The sequence below is a fragment of the Nestor notabilis genome, unplaced genomic scaffold (assembly GCF_000696875.1).
Source record: "Nestor notabilis isolate BGI_N333 unplaced genomic scaffold, ASM69687v1 scaffold34578, whole genome shotgun sequence".
NCBI classification, from domain to species: Eukaryota; Metazoa; Chordata; class Aves; order Psittaciformes; family Psittacidae; genus Nestor; species Nestor notabilis.
Window position 1 is genome coordinate 427 of NW_009940230.1, and position 10046 is coordinate 10472.

Genomic DNA, 10046 nt, shown 5'->3' on the forward strand with positions numbered 1-10046 from the left:
CATCCTCACCTCATGGAACTGTGAGGAGATGGGAGCTTTTCTTCCTCCACCTCCTAACTCATCCTCATATCATTGTGGAGAACATTCAGGAGAACTGAAATCTAATGATCAGTGACACACTCATGTAATTTAGAAAGACTGGACAGTGCATTTAATGTATAGGAGGACAAACTATTTTGAGAATTGCAAAGGAGGAGCTCTAGTTTTGAGCAGAGTCTGCATCTTGCTACTGGATATTCTTGGGAGTCAGTTCTGGTTTTCTGATTGGTACAGTTAAGACAAAACCAGCAGATCTCCAAAACCTCTGCCTCCATCTCCAATATACTTCCATATGAAAATTTACATACATGTCTCATCAGAAGAGTTCAAGATTTTTTCAGATGACAATTTCCTAAACATTTCTCCAAGTGTAGGCCTTTAGTTAAACCTACTGACAGATGAGTTGTTCTGCTGTAATTTGTCCACAAAAGCATTTAGAAATACCACGATTCCTCATCTGCAGAGCAGACAGTAAAAACCGGAAAATCAGTTCAGAGAGTGCACAGCACTGGATGCTCTATGTGATGCCTTTTGTGTAGTAATGCAAAGGTTCTCCAAGTCAAGCCTAAAAGAGGCTGATGCTGATGCAGTGCAATATTAGGCAGAGGCCTCTTTCTGTTTCAAAACAGAAGCATAAAGACAGGGCCACCGCTTCCTACCAGGGCTGGTTAACTCATGTCTGCACTGGAGGAGTCAGAGACAACTGGCATGTGCAGGAGTGTTGTCACATTTTGGATTAATTTATTATGGGTAGAACAGTGATCATTTATGGCCAAACTGGTATTGGAAAGACCTGCACGATTTAAGGGGAGCCCCGATGAAGAACATGCTTGTGAAGAGTATTTGCTACCAGGAACAATACATTGTACTGAATATTAACAGAAACTTACAGAGATTGATACTGATTTTTATTTTTTTTTAAGTTCTCTTTTATGGAAATCTATATTGAAGAGCTTTTTGATCTTCCAAATCCTATTCCCAGTGCTGGAGAAAGAATGTAGATGTCTGATGATCCCATAAACACATCAGGTGTAAATGTGAAAGGCTTGGAAGAAATACCTGTACACACCAAAAATGAAGCCTACCAACTCTTGAAAACAGGTGCAGCAAAAAGAACTACTGCAGCTGCTAAGATGAATGCACAGTTGATCCTGCTCTGTGTATTCAGTTACCATCCATATGAAAGAAACCAGAGCAGATACACAAGAGCTTGCTAGAACTGAGAAGATAAGCTTGGATGATATTGCAGGAAGTGAAAACACTTCAGTTTTGGGCGGTTGATAAAAGAGCTTGTGAAACTGGCAATACCAAGTAGTCTGCTCTGACTGGTGAAAGAGTTATTACTGCTCTTGTGGAAGGAGACACAGAGAATCTTAACAGACTCCTTCAAGACTCTCTCAGAGAAAAACAAAGAACATCAATAATTGCCACAGTTTCTCCCACATCTATCAATCCTGAGGAAACATTGAGTACACTGGTGTATGCTCACAGAGCAAAGAACATAATGAAGCCTGAAGTTAACCAGCAGCTGCCAAAAGGAGCTATTATTAATGAAGATACTGAAGAGACTCAGCATCTAAAAGGAGACCTCGCTGCTGCACAAGAGTAAAATGGAATCTATATTTTCATTGAAAATTTATGAAGCCCTTAAAGGAAAGCTGACAGTTCAGGAAGAACAAGTTGCAGAACATATTGACATAATCAGCACCATGGAAGAAGTGAAAACAGTTACTAAACCATTCACAATTAATAAAAACGAACCTTAATGCAAACAGGCCTGAAAATCAAGGAGAAAGAACTGAAAGAAGCACAGACAAATCTGTGAGAAACCAAGGTTCCTCTAGCTGAGAAAAAAATATGGGAATTCAGTTTTGGAAAACACCAAAGAGAAATTTCATGGCACAGGTAGCCATTTATTGTTAATACAAAAGATGTATCTATATAAAACTGGATCATAAGAAGGCAGTTGATCAACACAATGCTATTTGTGTTCTCCTGCAAATATTTGCAGGAGAAGTGAAGGGTCTGTTCATTAAAACACAAGTTTCAGTTAGAACAGTCTGAAGCAGCAGCAGGTGTTGACATCTTATGCATATTTTATAGGTGGCCTCCTATCTACCAGTTGTTCAGCAGCTAATGTATTTGCATTAGTTATAGCAGCATCTTTTCCCTCTGTTAAAAATTGTTGACCACTGCTTTCTTATATGTCTGAAAAAAACATGACTCTGCTATTTGCTAGTAAAGCTGAGCTGTTGAGGTTGACTGAAGAGCATATATGTGGATTAGGAAGAGCATTAAATATATATTAGCTATATGGTAGAAATTGTCCTGGAACTGAACTGTCAGTTTCAGAATAACACAAAGAAATTTTCTGCTGTGGCTGATGAGATGGAGGGCCATAAAAAGAAATTAATGTCTTGTTAGGAGATCTACGTCTCATGCTGAAAAAATATAGGAAGACACAACCAGTGTTTTTTCTCAGCTGAAAAATATGGGCGAATTTAAGAGAAGTGGAAATTATAAAGCTTGTATATACAAACAACACAAATGTATTAGTGACCTTGCTGCAAAGCCAGCTGGACCTGTCAGCACAGGAGGTACAGAAGAACTTAGCTGGTATACTGTCAGAAAATAGAAGTTTGAAGACCACCATCACTGCTGGGCAAGAAAATGTTTACCTGGAAACTATGGACCTAGTCAGCAGTAAAACTTCTGCTTCAAAACAAGTTTATTGCATCTCTGGATAAGTTATCTCAAGAGCTCAAGGACATAAATAGTGAAAACAAGAAGATGCTGGTGGAATCCATTGTCTGTTCTCAGCAACTTCTTAGCAATCTGACAAATGTGTCTTGGGATACTGGTAAATGGAGAGAATTTGAAACTGCTCAGTCATCTTTATGGATCAGTAGCAGTCCTTCAGCAATGAGAAACAGCAGCTTCAGTGTTTACAATAGAAAACAGAAGGTTTATGATTGAGATCAGTATTTTGTACTAGATATTTTGTTCTGCATTAAGCTGCAGTAGGTATGCATTTTATGAATAGATCCTACAATAGATTTTATTATACGTGTATCAAGAATATAAAGTCTTTTGTGTTCAAAGATCCTTGACATACTAATGGCACTAAACCAAAGTAATTAATGATTTTAAAAGCACTGAAAGTCACCTACGAGATCTACAAACTGATGGCCTATACTGACCTTAAAATAAGAAAGAGTACGTCATGTTGCTGCCAGCCGTGGTCAGGATCTCCACATCCGAGCTCTCATTTAGAAGCCTAACTGAATGACTGCTAAAAAAAGAATCTTCTTATCTATTTCCAGTATGTGCTCACTACCTAAAAGCCAGTCAGCGAGAACTTATACAAGGAATGGAATTGTCCTATGGCTATTGGAGGCTGGGAGCTAGACAGCAAGCAATTCTCTGTCATGGGGAAATGCAGTGGATTTATGTATTATATACAACTTCTCTCACCAATAGTGAATTGTGGCTTGCAGCACTTACAAAGTGCGTGACTGTTAGGGAGACATAAAAGCTATCCTTAAATATAGATTTGTCAGACTCATATATATATATAAAAGCTTATATTGCTACAAATATACTCTCTTAGATATTTTTTGTAAGTCTGACTTCAGAGACTGGCATCAGTGTAATTTCTTTATCACAGCAACATATGGCAGTTTTCCCTGCTGCCAAAACATGGCCATGTTTCAGCCTCAGGGTACAGCTGGGCTGAACTTAAAACTGAGACTGTTTTCAAACATAGATAGAGAACTTTATGTTACTCCTTCTGACACCATAATGGAAAAGTAAATTCAGAATTCCTGTCACCAGAACCTCTATGAACACTACAGTGCCTAGTGGTTCCAGCCATGCTAGGAAGTGGTTTTTCCTTCTAGTTTTTGTGTAACATCTAAAATGCTAACCATCCTATGTCAGGATCGTGTATCACTCAGCTGTCCACACTGGAAACTTCTTCAGTTTAGACCACAGTATGGATTTGCAAGATTCTGAAACTTACGGTGATTTATGGTGAATTTCCCACATAACCACAAGTTTCAGTGATTGTTTGTGTGCAGTCAGTGATTCTGTAAACCTCCTGTTCTCAGAGGCTCTTTACAACTCATCCATACTTAATCCATCATTTCCTCTTACAGTGCTCTCCCTGATTTGCAAAGATGAATGTAAACCTGCTGTACCAGTGCATGTTATCTCGATGTTCTGAAAATTAGCCAGGTAAAAGCACACAAATCCTAGTTACATTTGAAAGTACACCAAGCAGTACTATTTTGATTAAAACCATAAAAATATCAAACAGTAAGTTCTGAGCAGTTTGCTCAGGTGAGCATGTTCCAGATTACATGGCAAAACCACAAGCATCTAAAGCAAACAAACAGAATGAAGGTCCAACATGAAAAAAAGGAAGAAGAAATAATATCTGCAATCCCATTCTCTAAGCTTGCAACTGGAGCTAGAAGAAAATCTGTAAGCGCCTCAGGTGTTCTGCTTACTGGTGGAGCTGACAAACACCAATTGCATCACAGCACCTGCTTAAAAGAAACCCAGTGGGCAATAGGAAATTAAAACAGGTAAGGAAGTAACTCAGTAGTAGATATATAAACAGTAGTGTTAGCTATAACTTTGGAGTTGTCTGTGTTACTGCTTTGGCCTGGTTCTTTTATTTAGAACAGGTTTAGCCTGAAGATGTGACATTCCCTACAGGAGGAACGAAGCTTCCTTATGGGTAGCAGAGTGTGTAAGGTCCTGTATTGAAACTTGCAATGCTTTTTCTGCTGTGTGTGTTGTTCTGAATACAGCTCTGTATGCAGTCTGTAACAGTTACAGAAAGGAAAAAACAAAGTGCAGGTTAGACAAGAAACTAACAAGCAGTTCTCTAAGCAACCCATATAGTACTGTTGGCAGGTGAATTGGTGGCCTGTGAAAGTTAATAATTTTTTTATTCCTTTATCTCCCTTTTCTAGACCCCCACTATTTCCAATGAGCAGTTAAACATGGCTCAGCCTGGGACTGCTTTAAACAAAATCATTTTCCACTTCTGCACTGTTGAAATCAAAATAGTCTGGCACGTTAGATGTGACACACAGCTTTCATTTCTGTGAAGTAGGAGGTGTATTTCTAACATCAAGCAAGCATATTTTACTGCCATAAAATCTCAAAATTGTAGTTGTTCCATTTAGCATGTGGCTGCTGCAAGAGGGCCTGAAGGCTCTGATGTCTGGGAAGTTCCATGACCAGATGAAAAGGGATCATGATATGGCTGGTAAAGGAAGAGCAGGGGTAGAACCATAGGGAAATTGGTCAGGAAGAGGTAGTGAGGCTATGCACTCCTGCAGTGCTTTTTCCTCCGTGGTGGATAAGCTTGTATATATAATGCTTTATTGAGGCTGATACAAACCTTGGCACCATCATGCTGCTAATGAAAGCGTAGGTCTCAGTGTAGAGCACTTTACATGCCTTCGTTTTCAAAATCAAGTGTTCGTAAGGAACCACAGCCTCTTCAGGTTCCTCTTCCTTCAGCTTTTTCTTACATTCAGGTCCTTCTTACAATAGAAATTAGCATGGAGATAGTGAAGATCTGAAAGAATGACAAATTTTGCTGCACTTTTAATATTGGGACAATTAGACAATCAATAATTTCCCTGATAAGAATAAGAGGGAAGATGCAGGTGTTAGAAACTGGAGAGCTCATATAAATAACTTACAGCTTAGTAGCTGTAGTAGCTTAGTCTGTCTGCAGAACCAGTGGACTTTCTATCATATCTTCTGCAATCAAAGCTGGCGTTGTTGACCATACTGTGCCACCTTCAAAAGTCTGAATGGTGAGTAACATAAAGTTTTGTTTGATCCACTTGCTACTTGTCCCCTCTCATGAGGAAAGAAGCAGTAGCTATGCACAGTGCCTTACTGCAGGTAAGCTCTGGAGCCTGAAATGGCTTCCAAATGACCAGAAGGTGAATATCTAATTCAGCAGAAAATTTGCTACAGCCTAGAATGTTCATTAGGAACAAAATAACTATGCACACCAGCAATATGTTCCTCACAGTGCTTAAAAAAACCAAAAAGATTTTTAATTCTTTAATCATAAAGCCCTGCAAGTTAGAACAACATCTGAAGATGAGCAGAATAAAAAGAGCTAGTGAATACACATTAGAAACACAGCATGTGCCAGAAATACGAACATGTGTAGCACGTTGGTCTTAGTCTTCCTCAACCTAGGACTATTCACTCTCCGGGTACCACCTTGAGAATAGTTGATTCCATAACTGATCAAGGAGTTCCAGTCTTTCACCACACAAAAGCTCTTGCAGACATCACTTACTGTAGGCTGCTGCACCCTGCTCTTACAGTGGGAATAGTTATGTATGTATGTATTTGGAGCTGAACTTCTGTAATTCAAGGATTTCTACCACGTACATTAGTCCATAGCACAATATATCTCTTCTCATCATTACAAAAAATAAAACACAAACACACAACAACAAACCAAACCTTAAATGGAATATATGATGGATTCACACAACTGACAACTTTTATCTGGAGTTAGATTAAGTCTGTTGAGCTCATTTTGGACAGACACCTGTACACATGGAATAAATAACTTTTTTTAGCATCCAGGTCTAGATATGCTCTCTAAGACCATATCTGAAAGCCCTAAACAGGGCTTATTTCAGAGGGATGAGAGCATATGGAGATCCCAGTAGGCTGGCACATAGAAGATGAATGACAACAGCATGATGGAGAACAGTCACCTAGATATAAGAAAGAGGAATCTGGCATTTCTAATGCATGGTGCATACTACAGGAAGGCAGTTTTAGTCCCCCAAATTAGAATATAAGAGATTGTTCAGTCTGTTTAATGTAGACACTTCACACAGTCAGTAAGAGGAAGACCCTTAGCACACCAGTTAGAAGTCCTCCTCTCTTCAGTGACAGATTAGGAGACAATATCCCCACGTTAGACACCGAAGTCTTGAAACCCCTCAACTGCTTTCTGGGTTATGATTGTACTTGAGGATGACATTTGTACTGTGATGCTTACCCCTTTAACAAGGGATATCTGAAAAAAAAACCCTGAATGAAATACTATGCAGTAGTTGAATGGTGGCTTTCAGGGTCACAATTCTGGACTTACCTACATTCCCCCTGTGTGCCATTTAGGCCCCTAAATCCTTTGTTGTAGACGGTTCTTGGTCTTTCATAGCTGCATCTGTATTTGTCACCATCTAAAAAGTGTACAAAAATACCTTCATACTTCTAGGGTTCTGTAAAATTGAACACACAGAAATTGCAAGGACTGTACTAACAGAGCAACTTAAGAATCTAAGAAGTAGAAAGGCAATATGGCTTTTGAGTAACTCAAAGTAGAAAATTTAGCTTGTACGCCTCTGATTCTGCTTTTTAAGGTTCATGCCTTTATGTTACTAAAAAAGAATGGAAAATGTGACCTAGCTAGGATGCAGACAAGTCTGAGTCCTCATTTAAATTTAAATCTTTTGCTGACATAGATATCTTGATTGGGATTGCAAAAAAAAACCCCACCCCAATTATAATCACTTAGCATAGCTGTTACAAAAAGATTGTAATTACACCTTAGGCAAAAAAGCTACTTTATCAGCACACTTCATTTTGCTGAGTACTGATAAATGGCAGGGATAGTATCAGAGCATACAGCTATGCTTTTATATCTTCAGCAGTTTTTAGGGTAACCTGGCCTGACTTGTACTGAAACAGAGGAGTGCTTACACAGGTTACTAACATCACCTGAATGTAGCTGCAGTAATTGTCAGCTGTGGGACGGTATGTAAAACTATGGATAAAAAGGGGCAATAAAGATTTATATGTATTGATGTGGACTTCATGTGCTGACCTGTGGATCAAAGAATGATCATGTTTTATTTGCTGGTATATAGAACCAACTTTAATCTGCTTTGTATTTTTCAGATAGAAAGCTTTGATAAAAAAAACAAGTGAATGGTTTTCTGCAGAGGCAGTGAGTTGAGCTGGCTTACCTTGCAGGCAGAGGAGCCCTTCTTGCAAGAGGGTTGAGGGGGAGCTACTAGCAGAAAAAGGATTCTCCTTTAGAGACAATGCACTATTAGATTGCAGCCTTGAATTGCTCCTGTTAAGCACAAAAAAAATACTTGAAAGCAATTTCAAGATGATGGATTCCACTTTGGGAACCAGGCACCTTGTGCACATTTTCTGCTCAGATAGAAAGTCCTATCTGACTTTCTGTATGGTAGAAACGGTGCCACAGACACTAAAAGGCAGACTGCATCTAACTTTCAAGAGATGTACCTCTGATCTATGAAAAGGTCTAATCCTATTTAAGGTTAGTAGGAGTGATAACCTACTTTCATCCCAGCTACAGTCAAATACAGAAGTCATTGCTCAAATCCTTCACCAGAATGACAAGCCTGCAGTGGAAGTTGTACAATCTGGTCTGAAGCCAGGAGGGTTAGGAGGTGTCTGCAGGGGAGCTCCATACATCTGAGACAAAAAGCAGCAGGGAGCGAGACAGATTATGGAAGTTATTAAATGAAACATTTGGCTTATGACAGCAGGGGTTATAGATGACAACAGACTCTCCTGTCCATAAAGCAACAAAAGCATACAACGCTGTGGGTGGGTGTGTATGTGTGTGCCTGAATGTTGTCTGGTGGGGGGCCTGAAATTCTGAACATGGAAACTATCCCCAGTTTCCTGCTGTGTTCAGAAAAAAAGGGGGTCATGTATATTGCTTGAAAGGAACAAGACTCAAATGAGCAAGATTCCTTCAGAAAAGTCGTCGTGGAAATGACCTGCAAAATCAGAAATGCTGGCTAGAACCCTAGAATTAAAACAAATATTGTTGCCATTCGACTCTCAGTATACAACAGCAATAAAGAAAACGTAAGTATGACCCTCTCTGGCAAACACAAGTAATTCATTAATAAAAGTCTAAGTTGTAAGAAGTATTAACATTTAAACCTTTCAGAGTTTAACTATTATTAGGAGACAAGAACTTGCATAGTTTTTGATATTTTTCATAATAGCTTTTACTTGTACATTAGCTTACTATACCTTGGTCTTCTACTCTCTATTTTCAATTTCTATACTGTATTACAAAAAAAAAAGCACCTTATTAATTTATGCTTCAAAATGACAGAACACATCTGAAAAAAAAAGATACCATTTTAGCAAAAGGTGTAACTACTGTATTAAAAATTGAAGTGTTACTTTCCACTCCATTTTCTAACCTGTATTAGGAAATGATGGAAGAGCCCAAAATACATGTGAACCAATAGAAAAAAAAACTAGGCAATGGTCATCATCATCTATTCAGTAAAAAGAGAAAAATATCTAGCTTTCTTACTGGTATCTGCAACAGTCTGAACTGTAAAGTTCATTTTATGACAATACCCATGCAGAGTATGCTGCAGTCTGCTAGCAGTGGTAACTGATACACCACGTTTCAGCACTGGAAGAGAGAGAGAGAGAACAGATTCCGAGATTGACATTCTTCTGTCTCCTGTCTGAACAGGCTGTAGCTCTGCTTATCTGTCCTGTGCCCAAGGATGGAGTATGGTACATTCACAGGAGTGTAAGAAACAGAAGAAAACACCACATCATCATAGCAATTAACCATTACAAGATCACCCACATCTCCCAAACAGATTAAGGTATTAAAGAACAAGTAACTTTTCATGCTCCCTCCGATGTCTGAATGAAGGGTAAAAACGTGCAGAAGCAGCTTGCAGAAATCTAAAAATCTCAGTTCTTGGTAGGGCAAGAGGTGAATTTCCCCATGCTGCAAAGAGAGATCCCCTGCAGGGAGCCTTTTTATAGTCTCGTTACACCAGGGTGAAGTTGGCCCATGTCACAACCTATTGGAAGAGTCTGGCAGTACTTCTGGCAAGGGAAGCTGGGCTGCTGTAATTCAGAAAGGCCATCAACAGGTATTTCCTCCAGAGTAACTCAGTGTATGGAGTTATTTCAAGTCTCTG

General features: G+C 39.1%; 1 pseudogene; it reads left to right on the plus strand.

The window, feature by feature from the left end:
• The first annotated feature begins 785 nt into the window (after positions 1-785).
• LOC104410154 lies at positions 786-3015 on the plus strand (annotated as a pseudogene).
• Positions 3016-10046: the final 7031 nt, after the last annotated feature.